This window comes from Camelus bactrianus, chromosome 9, assembly GCF_048773025.1.
Source record: "Camelus bactrianus isolate YW-2024 breed Bactrian camel chromosome 9, ASM4877302v1, whole genome shotgun sequence".
NCBI lineage: Eukaryota > Metazoa > Chordata > Mammalia > Artiodactyla > Camelidae > Camelus > Camelus bactrianus.
The window spans coordinates 56839200-56855036 of NC_133547.1; the positions used below are offsets into that span (position 1 = coordinate 56839200).

Consider the following 15837-nt stretch of genomic DNA (forward strand, 5'->3'; position numbering starts at 1 on the left):
TTTTTTTCCTAGTCATTTCTAAAAGCTTCATGTGAAGGATAAGCAGTTTCTCCCAAGAGAATTGGATTTAAATAAATAATGGTAATGAATTCCTTTAGAGGTGTGTAGAGGAACTCCAGAAATACAATTCTTGATAACCCTTTTCTTACCCATCCTAGTGCTGTTCTATCAAGAAACCAAAATAGTGAATGTAATTTTCTGGCATCCTTATTGAATAATTTCTTGTCCTGTCCAGCTTGAAGTCATTGCATAGTTTTGGTCTTAATTGGGGGCTATGTTAGAGAATTGTTGTTAAAATGAAAGTCCTAAAAAATAGACCGAAGAGGAAAAAGTTTGTGAGAAGGTGTTTATTTCATTGTGATCCCAGTGACAGACAGACTCCCCTTTGGAAGCCTAGAGGTCAAATAGAATTTCTGTCAACCAAATAACAAATGTGTATAGAATGCTAATGTGTTTCTAGTATTGTGATAGCCCAGGATGTAATTACTGCCTTTCAAGAACTTCCTCAAATGTAAATTATCTTAAGAAGAAAAATTCTGCCAGAGACTTGTGGGGATTTGTGATCAACCAAGAATTAATTTATTAGTATTCTAGTGTTTTTAGGAAGAATTTCAAGACAGATATAACTTGGAGCCAAATTTATGCCAGCAAAATTATGTTTCATTGCCTGCTGTCTGACATCATAGTTGCATCAAGTAAGAATTAGAATATAGATTTGAAATTCTTATTCAGTTTCAGATTGAATAAAGATATCCTGCGACAGATATTTTTAGAATGGAGGAGCTGCTGAAAGGCTCAGGTTCTCATTCAGAAACTGATATTGAATATTGACTTTAAAACTTGGAAATTTTCATTCTAAATTATTTTTCTGTTCTGAAATGCAAGTTTAAGCTGTCAACAGTGGATTAAATCAGTGTTTTATATATTTCATAAGAATATAACTTTTGGTATCAGACAATTTAAATAATCCCTCTAATTAATAGGAAATGGATATTTTTCACAGATGTAAACTGTTGTGACTTGGTGATTATACTGTCAGACTTGTCAGAGGGCTTTAGATAGGTATGGCTCTAATTTTTATGGGAGAAAGATTTGAAAAAATGTGTTTTTCTCTTTTCACCATAGTTAAAATGTAAAGCTTTCTAATTGTGGAGGGTGGGATTATGATTGGCTTCTCCCAAATCATAGCAGAAGTTAACTGGTAGAATAGGAATAGGAATGAACAATTTCATAGTCTTACCCAATCAGTTACTTTCCTTATCATACAAAAAGAAAGCTAAATATGAAAAAAAAATTTTTTTTAATTTTGTCATAAATGGAAACTGTAGCCTTAAGCCAATACACAGATATAAGACACATTTGTTGTGTCTCATCTATTTTGGTTGTAATTAATTATGTAAGCTAGATCTCTTTAATCTTAAATTCTAAGGCGAAGGTGATTAGTCATCTTTGGAATAAGAATCTGCTATTCATTTTTTCTGGGTTTTTTTCCCCCTGAGATTTATAGAGAGGATGTATCATTACATTAAATAAGCCTTTGGTAAAGCAGGGAAGAGGTGGAGGAAGTAACTTAAATTTTTAGGAATTGTTTTGTTTTTAATTGAGATACTACCACCTCCAAGAGGGTAAGGGAATAAAATAAAACCAGAAAAACCTAGGAATTTTTAATAGCCCCAAAATGAACTTATAAGAGACTGTTTTAAACTAGGGAAATGAATTTCCTATTCTTATGCACTGTATCTTTGTTCTGGAAGCAGGGGCAACTCAGTAACCAGTCTAATAAATTACTTGATAAGTCATGAATATTGAGATCATTTGTTCAGATCATTGTTTGGGAAAGGAAGTTTTTTTTTTTTTTAACATTTTTTATTGATTTATAATCATTTTACAATGTTGTGTCAAATTCCAGTGTTGAGCACAATTTTTCAGTCATTCGTGGACATATACACACTCATTGTCACATTTTTTTCTCTGTGAGTTATCATAACATTTTGTGTATATTTCCCTGTGCTATACAGTGTAATCTTGTTTATCTATTCTACAATTTTGAAATCCCAGTCTATCCCTTCCCACCCTCCACCCCCCTGGGAAAGGAAGTATTAATGCATTCGCTAATCTTTCTTTTCAAACTTCATTAACTTGCTGTTAGGCCAAAACTATCCTATGTTATTTTATGTTTTAAAATGTGTATTTGGTAATTTTGAGATAAAGTTTAAAAATTAAAATTCTGACCAAAGGTTTTAGGTAAGTTACTTAATTATATGAAATATTCTAAGATCTCTTAGTGTGCACTATATCTTAAACTTTTATTTTAAAAGCTGTCATGAATTACATATATTGGCTTATGTATATGCTTCTGAATTTTTTATGTTAATTGCCTAACTAGCCACCACCATTCATAATGTTGTAAGATTCTTAACCAGATAAATGACTCAGAGTAGACATAAACATGTGTATAGTGCTTACAACTGAAGTATGTATTTTAAATAAGTCAGAATGTTGCATTTTGTGGATTTCATTTAGTACATATCACAGAGAGAAGTCTCATGGAAATGCTTGAAGCTTTTCTTTTTGCATACTGAGGTGAAAATAAGGATCATAGAGTCTAAGTAGGTTAAAAAAATTCCTTGGCACCAAAAGCAAGATTTTTAGAGAGCAATCCAAAATTGACTTTCTACTATTCTCCCCACCCCAACCCCAAGTCTTAAATTTTTGTTTCAGTTTCAAAAGAAAAAAAAAGTTGTGGGTTATTAGATATCAACTCTTACTTCTGAATAAATATGGTTAAGCTCTACTTAATGCAGAGAGCCTTTCCCCCAGTCAAGCTCTGTGATGTGGATTATTTAGTAAGATTTCAATTGCAAAATGTTTGCATGGTTTCTGTGGCTCACTTCTGTTACTTGGTCTTTCCTCTTTCTTTGGTCCAAAAGACATTTCATTTGTGTCACATGTCAGAATTTAAACTGTTATCTTTGAAATAGTGAGCTTTTTTGCAGTCATAGATCCTTATCTTCTATATTTCTGGTGTAGAATAAAGATTCAGAGACCCTAAATCACAGCCTTGTATTTTAGACATTCGATTTTCCAGTACTCTGATGAAGAATAATTGTGATGATCAGAATTTTAAAGGCACTCTTGTAAGGTCTGAGTGTATATTTGAAATAATTACTATGATATAACCCTGAACCACTTTTGTACTGCTTCGTAGTCCTTTTTCAGAGGTAGCTGTTAAATGATTAAAAGTAACAGACCCAGGCAGATGCTCGACACTTAAACCGAAGTATCAAAATCATTGATCTTGCTTATTAAAGTTGACCAGTTGGTGACAAGCAACACTTTCACAAAATGAATCAATTTGAGTTTCACGTGATGAGAGAAGTACATTGACTGCCAGCAGTGGGCTAGAAACATTTCCCAAGTAAAATTTAGAAAGTGATTTTTATTTTATTTTATTTTATTTTTAAAATTTTTTTTATTGAGGTGTAGTCAGTTTACAATGTTGTGTCAATTTCTGGTGTACAGCACAGTTGTTCCGTCATACATGAATATACATATTTTCATTTTCGTATTCTTTTTCACCGTGAGCTACTACAAGATATTGAATATATTTCCCTGTGCTATACGATATAAACTTGTTTATCTGTTTTGTATATACCATTCAGTATCTGCAAATCTCAAACTCCCAGTTTATCCCTTCCCGCCCCAAGAAAAGTGATTTTAGATGACTGATAGCCTTGGTATGTTTGCATATTTAAAGATATCTGCATCTGAACAATTGGACTTAAACACAAAAGTTGTTTGGAGCCTTTAAACATTTGAGTGAACAAAATCAAAACTATTTAATGTCTGATGTTTACTTAGAAACAAAAAACCTAAATGAAGTTCAAAATGAATACCTAATCTGGATTTGTATCTGGATATTAGATTGAGAGATTAGGGTGAGGGGTGGACAAATTCCACACTCAGTTATTTTTGCCACCAAACTTGGTGAACTGTTCTTTCCATTAGCATTAAGATTTTTCTACCATAGTGGCCTAAATTAATTTATTCCTTTACTCTAGTTTATCCTCATGTAATTGAACTACTTAAACTGATGGTGTCTTCCTGTGGCTAAGAATCTGTTTATCTACAAAGGTACTCCTGAAGTTGGAGTTTAAAAAGAAAACTTCTGTTCATTTAATTTCAGGACCTTTTTTGTATCCTGTAATCTTATATCCATTTTTTTGTTTGTTTTATTTTTTCAAAATTATAGAAGTAACGTTACATTCTTAGACTGGAGGTAATGAGCTACACTGACATAATCATTCCAGATTTACTAGGTATAAACATTAATAGTATTGTCAGATGTCTGGAAATTTTCTATTTTAGTCTCATTTCCCACTTTTCATTTGGCTTTAGTAGCCACTGTTTTGACAGATTTGTACCTATATTCAGCTGTTCCAAATCATCTGAGATGGCAAATAAAGGGTCCATATTAAAATTGACATTCTGTTCCTTTTTTTCTTTCAGTTTTATTGCAATATAATTGGCATACAGCACTGAATAAGTTTAAGGTATACAGCATAATAATTTGATTTACATACATCATGAAGTGATTATCACAGAAGTTTAGTGAATATCCATCATCTCATATAGGTACAAACAGATAGGAAAACAAATTTTTATTGTGATGAAAACTCTTAGGATATATTCTCTTAATAACTTTCATATATAACACACATCATTATAAATTAGATTTATCATGTTGTACATTTACATCCCTAGTACTTATTTTTCTTATAACTGGAAGTTTGTACCTTTTGGCTACTTTCATCCAGTTCCTCCTACCCTCCTCCTCTCCCCACCCTCCTTCTCTGGTAACCACAAATCTCATCTCTTTTTCTATGAGTTTGTTTATTTGGTTTTGAAGTATAATTGACCTACAACACTGTGTTAGTTCCTGTTACACTGTATAATGGTGACTCAGTGTTTCTACACATTCCAAATGATCACCATAAGTTACCATACAAAGATACTACATAGTTACTGACTATATCCCTCACACTGCATATTTCATACCCATGACTCATTTATTTTGCAACTGGAAGTTTGTACCTCTTAATCTCCCTCACTTATTTCTTACCTCCCCCTACTCTCCTTTCCTCTGGCAAGCATCTGTTTTTCTCTATATCTGTAACTCTGTTTTGTTTTGTTTTGTTTTGTTTTTAGAGTCCACATATAAGTAAGTGATGTATAGTGTTAATCTTTCTCTGTCTGACTTATTTTACTTAGCATAATACCCTGTAGATCTATCCATGTTGTTGTAAATGACAAGATTTCATTCTTTTTTATGGCTGAGTAATATTCCATTGTGTGTGCATATGTGTGTATATACATATATATGCATGCCACATCTTCTTTATCCATTCATCTATTGATGGGCACTTAGGTTGCTTCCGTATCTTGGCTATTGTAAGTAATGCTGCAGTGAACATAGGAGTGCATATATCTTTTCAAATTAGTGTTTTTGTTTTCTTTGGGTAAATACCCAGAAGTGGAATTGCTGAATCACATTGTAGATTATTTTAAATTTTTTGAAGAATCTCCATACTATTTTCAATAGTGGTTGCACTAATTTACAATTTTACGAACAGTGTACAGGGGTGACATTCTGTTCCTGATTCATATAATCCTCTTCAGAGAATTTTGTTTTTACATCTCATTTTAGAAGTCCCACTCCCATCTCATTTTAAAAGTTGATCACACTGGGAAAACTAGAACATAAAATTATTAATTTGCTTTTCTTAGAGTAGAAATACCAATGTAGAGCTCTTAAGAGGGCCAGATTTCCTCTTGCCATGTTCCAGAGGATGTAGGTATCCCATTTTTCCTCCCCACCACTGCCTGATTTGAAATAGACAGTGGAAGAGAAAAAAAGGGAAAAATATGGACTGGAAAGAGTACATCATTAAACTCCTTTGGTGCCCCATGAAGATGTGTCCCAAATATTTTTAAAGTTGTCTATGTTTATGTCTTAAACATTATCTTTGATTTTTCTTTTTTCTTTTTGCATGTGGTACAAAATTCATTCAAAATTGCAAATTTCATTCAAAAATGCAAAAGGGCATATAGTGAAAATAAATATTTTATGTCCTTTTAGAGGTGATATATACACATACAGTCAAAAATATATGTCATGTATTTTGAATTCTGTTCCTTGCTTGCATGAATGAGGGACTACTAGAAAGCAGTAATGTTTCTTTTGATGTTTATATGATTAGATTATATACAGAGAATGAAAGGCCAGTATTCTATTTGCAAGGCTGTCTATAATTTTCAAAGACCTTTAACGTAGCTCTAAACTCATAAAAGCCCTGTGAAGTATGTAAAACAGGATTTATCTGTTTTGTAGACATGAAATTTGGAGCCTTGACTTGATCAAGGCTTGTGCAATGAATATGCAAGGAATTAGAACTCAAGTCTTTTGTCTCCTAGTCCAGAATTCTTCCTACCAGGTTGCCTCTCAAACATGATGACATGAGGGGATCTACTATACTGTGACTGTTTTTATGAGGTATGAAAAATAATTTTAGAAGAGTTTTGGTGCTATATTTTTGTAGTAGTGGTACAATAGTACTAGTAGTAGTTACAGCCTCACAGTTCAGAGGAAGTGTGGCCTTTTTGATGAATTGTCTACAAAACAGTTTATAAATGTTAACCACTTTAGGTTCAATGATAACGCTCTAGGTGCCTTCTCTTTTGAAATGGGCACTGAAACAGACGTTTTCCAGGCAACTGAGCAATGAAAAACAAGGTCAGTTATCCCTTTATAGCTGTGTGCCTTTCTGTCTGGGAGCCAAGTTGATAGACCTGTCCAAGATTCTTTTCCTTGAGGCTTAAAGGGGAATCTGGCCAAGCATTTGATAGAATGCCTGACTCTATATCCTTCCCGCATAAATTAGGCAAAAAATGCTCCTCCCCAGCACGAAAATGAATTCTAGATTTCTCAGTTGTCTCCTAGGGAGAAAACATGAATTAGTAGGTGATAACTTTTCCTTCTTTGCTGATGGCTCTCATGAGGAAGATTTAATCCCCAAAAAAACTCATTCATTCACAATGGTGAAGTGAGACAGAGCCCTTGCAAGGCCATAATTGGATTTTAAAATGCTTGTCATTACAAAACAGTCCCTACATTTCATAAGTATTGGGCAGTCTCAAATGGAAAGTTGATTAAAAGTTTGAATGAGCTCTGTATGTGAAAAGAAATATCTCTAAACATTCTTTTGAGGATGACTGTCTCCTACAGTTTATAGGTATTTTTATTTCTAATTCGTAATAATAAAATGGGAGTGGGGTTTGGGAAGGAGTTCACAATATTTCTTACAGTAGGGAAAATTACATGCTTTTATAATTTACATTTTAAAATAAACTTTAAGACTTGTGAAATCATAATCCACCATGTATCCTTTTTGCCATGATGTAATGATGCTTTTTGTTCAATAACTAGATTACTATATCCTTATTTGTCATTCCCTGCTCTGGGCACAGAAGATGATAAATTATATTAATTTTGAGTATTTCCATTTGGTCATTTTAACTAGTTGTAGAGTTTTCTTAGGCAAAAATAAGATGTAATTTGACTTAAAGTAGATTTTGGAGAGTAGCATCTTCATGGATATGGATCATTCTGTCAGTGAGTCAAGAGTTGCTTAGTCTTTTTTTTTTTTTTTCGGTCAGCTATTAAGTCCAGTCATTAGCCAGATTATTGTGTTTTCATATTTACAAAATAGGGATATAACCTCGTTGAAGATGAATGAATTAGTACTTGAGAAAGCTGAAAGTCTTGCCAGTATTTATGAGTATGAACTAGAACAGAACCATTTGCTAATTCTCACTATAATACATATATATAATTAGAATTAAAGGACATTGAGACTATTTTTCATTTTTAAGATGCAAGGCAAGTAAGTCTTGACCTCATTATAGTTCTCTGACTGCTCTGTGATTATATGAGACTGTCGATGCATCAAGGATAAATGGGCACTAATTTGACTGTGAAGGTCTTGTCTATCTATTTTTTATCCCTTTAAAGTGTATCGTGTTCCTATAGAAGTAACTATATGTTATTCTTGACATTGAGTTTTGGGCTGTTTCACTGAACTGTGCCTAAATAAAGAAGTGTCTGGATCAGTAGTCTGCTCCAACACCTCCAACCAGGCAGAATATGGTAACAGTGAGAAGCCCCTTGACATCCGCTACTGCTTGTGTGGCCAGATGATCTTGGTGCCGGACTCTCAGAGAAATTACCCATGAGGGCCCAGGATTGGTCTGTGTGATTGATGCTGCCAAACACACCCACAAGTTTTGTAACAGAAGATGAGGACACAGTGTATCTTTGGAGGACTGAAGACATTGAAGGACAGTTCAGGAAGAAATGTACAAAGTGTGGACTGCCACTCTTCTGCCACCCCTAGCTGAAGAATGCTCCCATGACCTTCATTCTGGATGGAGCAGTAGTCAAGTTTGGCCAGGATTTTGGGAAAACAAATATGTATAGTCAGAAACAAGAGCCTCCTAAGAAGGTGATGATGACCAAATAGACTAAAGACATAGGCAAGTTCAACTCTGTCTCTATGTCTTCTGTTGTTGAAGAGGAATAGGAATAGGAGATTGAAGCTAGGGAAGTTGCTGACATGTGTGCACAGAATGCCAAAGTGATTGAAAAACAGCCAGAACACAAAGGCCTGAGCAACAGGCGGTTGCAGGAGCTGGCTGAACAGGAGCCAAGAAAGCCAACATGAAGGGGACCTTGACTGACAACCAGTTCAAATGATCAGGACCTTTCTCTGAACCCAGACTGGAGGTAAACATTTAGGTCAGGAGGGAAAAAGACTACGTGGACTGATTCCTACCTTTATGCCACGGCAGAAGGCTTTACGTTGCTTCCCGTTGATTCTCTTATATTCAGTGAGGTCTATGAATCCATTCGACCTGCTTTCTAGAGATGGATTTTTCTGAATCATTCTGTATATGGTAGATAGGTCTTATTTTTCTTCCATTTGATGTAAACTTCTTGAGCTATGTAGAAACTCTATGAATAGATCACTGCTTGAATGTCTCCAGTTTCTAAAGTAGCTCTTCTTATTCCATCTTCAAAGTTAATAAAATGCTTAAAATTTTTTTAAAAAGGAATAACTATACAGTATTTACCAGTTGCTGCCCCACCACCCACTGGGGAAACACACAGGTAAATAACAGTAAATTAAATCACCACTCTCTGTTGTGTTTAACATAACATATTAATTTGGACTATGACAAACTGTTACTGAACCAATGTTGGGATTTTATTCAAAATTTGTAGTTATCCCGCCACATATTAGGAGATACCAAATATGTAAGCCTAAAGACCACCATAGCGTTCCTCAGGTCTCAGCCCTCTGCACAGGACATACCTTTCCGACTCCTCCTACACCTTTCTTAGTGTTCTGCCCTGCACAGCCTCCACCTCATCTTCTGCAGCCTACACGCAGTATCGTATCACCACATGATGATCTGTTTAGGCTGAACTTAAATGTTCCCTCCTCCATTAGACTCTCTGATTTCTGTCATCCTAATTCATGAGGGGTCTTGGTACTTTTTTAATTCTTTAAAATATTGGTCCCCTCAACTCCACATTCAACTTTGTATGATATGTATAGGTATGGCCTCACGTTTTACCTCCTCTACCACACAGATTTACTTGAGTGCCAGCATCTGTAACTCTGTCTCATACCTTCTCTTATCTCCCACTGGACCTGTACAGTAAATCCTTTATGAAAAGATGGGCGAATGTCAAAGAATCATACAAGAAAAAAATCTTCAGTGAATCGGAGCATTGTTGGAGGGCACAAAGCCTATGTTGATCACTGCCCTTTTGGAAAAACAATACTTAGCAGCTCTCCCTGGATACAAGTAAAATTAATTCTGATTGAGCCAGACTAAGGCACTAAGAGGAATTTAGTTATGAATCTGACTGAGAGTTAAGATCTAGTTTATACCTGCTCACGGAAAGTTTGCCGAGACTGAAAGACTGAGTTTATGTAATTACCGACTGTGTTATATTCAGTTTGCTTGTTTATGATGGGCAGGAGGGTGATGGTTTGGGCCAAGTTAATAAATGAATTGCTTATATAATTGGGAGTTTACTGGATTCTTAATGAATAAACTCCCAGAAGAAGAATTTACGTACTACTACAGCAAAATGTTTCTAAGCAGAAGGAAGCATTAAGTTGTTGCCCAGCCTTCAGATTTTTGCAAGGCCATCAAAGCACCAATACTGTTGACATTTTTTTGTTTGTTTTCTCCAAGATAATTAATAAACAGAATCTGTTGCCACTTAATTTAGTACCAGGTGTGATCTGGTGGGTAGTTCAACTTCAGTCAGTGTAACTATAGAATGTTCCATATTTTTGATACAATCTTACTCCCATGCATTTCTGTTTCAGAAACTTGGACAACATCCAAGTTAGTTTTGTGACTCCTTTAATTTCCCCTGCCAGACTCATTAACTAAGTCTGTTTGCCTTGGGGAAATCAGAGTTCCAGACTTAAGACTTTCTGTAAAAATCATCCTTTTAAGTGAATGTGATGGTTGATTTAATTGAGACCATTCAGACTCAGGCTTTTCAGTAATGTGTCCTGAAACCTATTTGTTGTGACTTCGACCAGTAGAGAATGATTAAAATGAAGTAGTAGGAAATCATAATCATAATGTGCAAATTATCTGCGTTAAAAGATGTGGAATACAACAAATACTTGTAATTGAAAATTCCTATCTCAAATTATATAGACTCAGATAGCTGGAAAGAATATCAAGTATTTTAGACCAGTGTTTCTTCACTTTTTCTTGTCTTATTTGAGACTATGGTAACAGCTGTGTATTCTCTTCTCAGGAAAATATACTTGCACACAAAAGTTTACATTCAGTTTCAAGACAGTCTCACTTCTAAAGTCTGTCATGGATCCTTGGTGGAGAAATCCCTGTTCTAGTCTGAAGCCTGTCTTCAGGGGCCTAGAGAAGTTAAGCAACACACCTAGAATCACAGAGCTCCTAAAGCTAAATACTTCTGTTAGTCTGTTATTGTTTTCCCCATGATTCTATCCCCTAAAGCCCATTCTGAATTTATAGAACTTAAAGGAAGGGCTAGGGGTATTAAGCCTTAAAATGAACTATGTCCTTTGGCTTACTCAGGAGATTAAAGTACAATAATACCCAAAACATTTACATCATTGATTTAGAAAAGCCAAATGAACTAAGCAAAGTTTTTTTTATAACTTGTTATGGTTATTCAAAGGGCTATAATTCAGATCTCTAGTTGATCTAGTTTCTTACCCTGACTGCCAGCATCTAAATTCATCAGTAGCTGTCAAACAGACCACTCTAGAGCACTAGTTCTGTTTATTCATCCTATTTACTTTCTTTTTCTTGCACCTCCCAAAGGCCCCTCATCGTTGTGTTCAGCCTGACCTACCAACCCTTTTGGGGGGAGTATCAAGGTAAAAGCATCACAATAAACATTAGTTACCATTTATTATTATTACAGTAATTCCAGATTTGCTGTCTGCTAGCAGTGTGTCTTTGATCACATCACTCAGTTTCTCTGTACTTCAGTATCTTTATAGGTAAGTTGGATACAGTACTATTTTTCTTGCAGTCCATCATGTTATAAGAAATAAATGTAGCACCTAGCTCAGATAATGACAACTTGTACTATTTTTCTGCTACACTCATCACATTCTTTATTGGAGTCAGGCAGGTGTCTCCAAGTACTCGGTGCTTGTCTCTTACAGCATTACTGCCGCATCATTCTTCAGTGTTGAGTTCCTTCTCTGTTTCAGTCACTGCTGTGTTAAGATTGAGGGGGGAGTGTGTGTCACATTTTCTTCTTTTTCTCTTTCCTCTATTCATAATAATTTATTTATTATACTAATATATGCAACTTCAGTTCCTTCTCCAAAGTTTGATTATTAATTTAACAGAAAGCTATTTATGAGGCTTTTTATAAATTTTTCTCCTCCTATCTTTCCATTGTTAAGAGTACAGTTATTTTATTTCCAGTGAGGAAACACTTGATGAAGAGACTTTTCTTTTTGAAGTCCAGATTTCCGTCTCCGGAGTAATAGAGAGCAGCTAATAATGTGGCAAAGCTCAGCTTCTAATTTGATGCTTCCGCAAGCTAGGAGCCAGCACTTTCCCTCTGATTTGAAGGGGTGAGGGTTAGGGTAGGACTCCTGATTAGAAGAAAGGTTTCAATCTTAATCCTCTATTTGAAAAAATTATTAAGCACGCCCTTGTAGATATATAGGTGGTCATAAAATATGAATTGTTCTAACAGATGTATTATAAAAACATTAAAAATATGTGTTAAATGATGACCTTTTTGAAAAAAAGAGAGGTTCTATTATTTTCTTCCTGAGCCCCAGGGGGGCATCTAACTTGCATCCATGTTGGAAATCACTTTTTTAATCTAATCTTTCAGGCCCAGCTCAAGTCCCTGGTCTTGCTTAATTGCTTAATTTATTTCACAGTTTTATTTCTAAAACTGGATTGTAAACTACCTGAGGTTAGAGACAATGTCTTATCTATCTTCCCTGTCCCACAACAGTGCCTCACACAATTTTGAGTACCACATAATTATTCAATATTTATTTGTTGATTAGTTTCTTGGGATCATTTCAGGGTATTATTTCAATGATTGTTAACAAAAGGGAAAAATTCTCAGCCTTAGTTTACCTGAGTAGTTCTGACGGTAGTCTCCATATTATTTACCTTCTAAGATTAAAGATCATCAAGCCTATCTGCATTTATAGTTTTGCAGAAATATACTATGTCTGATGAAGTGACTTGATTGGGACTTCACGGGAATGGTGCAGGCTCAGAACCAGACCTGTGTCATCACCCACATCTGTTTTTGTTCCTTGAGATTTCTTTTAGTTTCTTATCAAATAGCTGAGTGCTAACCTATAGCATTTAAAAAAAAAGTACTTTGTCAGAGTTAGTTTGTGCTGGCATTATTCATGTTCCCACTGTTTGGATATACTCCTTTATATTTTGTATTTTGAAGGTCTCTGTTCTGTCCCTCTGAGCCACTACTATGCCCTTTGATTCTAAAGGCCCTTTTAAATCTCTGAGAATAATTATTTGTAATTACACTGGAAAATCCTTTATAGCTGTTCAGTTCTGTGAATCTTAGTGACTTGATATCATAGCCTTGTTCTGATGGCGTTTCTATATTGTCATCCTCCCTTTAGAGAAACTAAATTTAGAAAGAAGGAAGAAAAAAGACCAGTTTATTGTCAGTTGCAAATCAAGACAGCGAAAGAGGTGAAAATCAAACACTGGTCTCCAGATTTACAGTTCATTTGTGTCTCAGTGGATTGTGTCATTCCTTCATGAAAGGTGCAGTACTTTGTACTTAATAATATAATTCACTAAATTAGATCATAACAGTTACCAATTACAACTTAAAGGTTTTGGGATTTTTATTATTTTATTTGCTTGATAGGCATATTAGTCATTTTTTTCCATCATTACAAACACCCTCAAAATCTCAAGGGATTATAATGACAAATACTTATTTTTCTTGCTTGTGGCTATGCAGGTCAGTTGGGGTGGCTCTGCTCTGGGCTGCAGGTTAGGTTTAGGTCTGTTCCACATGTCTCTCTTTATCCTTGTACTAGCAGCTACCTGTACATGTTCCTCTCATGGAGAATGGCAGGAGTGTGAGAGTACAAGCCAAACCACCCAAGCACATTTAAAGCCTATGCTTGTATTATGCCTGCTAAAATCCCATTGGCCAAAGCAAGTCAGCGGCCTACCCTGACATCAGTGGAGCAGGGTATATACGCAGTCCACAGCAGGAGGCTGTGCAGAATTAAAGGGCAAAGGACCTGGATGTCAAATCCTATTAAAGAGGCGTGGAAAACTGGGGGAAATAATCCAGTCTACCACTGTAGGGAAGCAAGCCATTAAAACAATCATTAGCTTGCTAATATAAGTTCCATGGACTGTAAACATGGCAACACTTTTTTTCCATGGGTAATTTAAATCTTATTTGACTTCGTTATTTCAAAAATTCTCTAGTGCTCTGAGTTTCTTTCAAGAATGCCCCTTTAATCCAGAGTTATCATTCAATAGACATGAACACAGGTAGATATGATAGTGATTAATTGCCTTCTGTGCTTTGAGAAAGAGCTAGAATTGCTGACTGACTAGGGGGAAAAAATGAAGGGATAGATTTAAAGAAGATAAGGTAAAAATACCTAAACAAAATAAAGCATTCTTGCTAAGAAACTGTTAAAGGTTGTAAGTTAGGCACTTCGAATTGAAGTGAAAGGAACAGAGTTAAGCGCAATTAACTCATGATAGGGAGGTTGATTTCTGAGACTTAGAAAGACACTTCAGTAAAGCATTAAAATATCTATTCTTACTTAGACAAGGAAGGAGAAAATTCAGAGGTGGCGTGTTACAATCTCATGATTACCTAGCAGTCTAATTAAAATCAGTTTTAATGTAATATTTTGTAAGTAAGTACAAAAATGAATTTGTACATTGGTATTAATGCCTGCTATATATACTGCAGTGGAATGAATAGCTCCCTTGAAACCTTTTCCTTCGTGAAGTGGTAAGACTGCTTTTAGTTTGTTAATATTTGCTATTTTCTTTTATTGCCTTATTTCTATCCTTGAATAGGAAGAATCTTTTTATTTTGAAAATGACATCTTTTACAACCTACGTGGGTAATATTTCATATAAGGGATGCAGAATTCACTTTGTTTGAACAGGTTGAAATGCTCTGGAAACTCAAAAGAAGTGGTGCTTTATTGTGATGTGTTTTATGACAGTTGTATCTCCTTTAATGATGTGTACAAGGAAACTAAAGGAAATGTGTATTGCAAAGCTATGCAGTATTAGGCATTACCCAGTCTACCTTTTTTGTCATGGAATTGAAAGTTCATTTTATCTCTGGTATGTGTACCTGACTTTACAAGCAGTATATTCATGGGAATATATAAATAATTTGGTTTTTTTGACCTTGTATTTTTAATTATAGACTTGTAAGATTATAGACTCATTTGAAGTTACAAACATAGTGCATAGAGATCCTGTGTACCCATCACCTCACTTCGCCAATTGTGACATAAGACTAATTTTTAAATCGTCGGACCTTTTTTGCTCTCTTTAATAAGCCTGTTTTTTCAGATATCTAACTTTCTTTAAAGAAAGTATTGTGCTTGATCCATTTTAGCTTTCAGAATTATGAAGTGTTGTGTAAGGATTCTTAATGTCACTTTTTTTTTCCCCTGAAAAGGTTTTATTAGGCGCAGACAGGAGGGGCTCAGTCCTTCTTGGTGGCCTCTTTCCTCATGGCGGCCAGGACATTGCTCAGCTCCTCTCTTCCTCTTGGCGTGGATGTGTGTACCCACCCGTTTCTTGATGAATTTGAGGGCCCACTTGTCCTTGGAGACCTTGGGAAGTTCCACGGCCCACCACTTATAAGGGGTGAAGCCACACACCTCCCGGATCATGTCCCGCGCGAATATGGTGTGCTTGGTGAGGCGCCCGCAGCGGCAGCTGTGCCTCGGCTTGCTCACGTTCTTGGTCACCTTGTGGCCTTTGTTGAGGCCCACGGCCATGGGGTAGCGCAGAGCCATAGCTGCTTCTCTCCAATGGCTGCCGAGGCGGAATGTCACTATTGTTTTATCTCTTTAGTAGATTCTTCTCGGTTTACCCAGTTTCCAGATTGTACCATTGATTGGGAAGGCATTATGTCTCATCTGCTTTTCTGATATATTTCTCCTCAGCAATCTGAAAGATACA

General features: G+C 35.5%; 1 protein-coding gene and 2 pseudogenes across 2 annotated transcripts in view; 2 read left to right on the forward strand and 1 right to left on the reverse strand.

Moving 5' to 3' along the window:
* The window catches only part of GLG1 (golgi glycoprotein 1), a 119158-nt gene that overhangs the window by 52017 nt on the left and 51304 nt on the right, over window positions 1–15837 (forward strand). The window lies entirely within an intron of this gene.
* LOC105079756 (STING ER exit protein pseudogene) lies at window positions 7657–9861 on the forward strand (annotated as a pseudogene).
* On the reverse strand, window positions 12370–15692 carry LOC141578651 (large ribosomal subunit protein eL36-like; annotated as a pseudogene).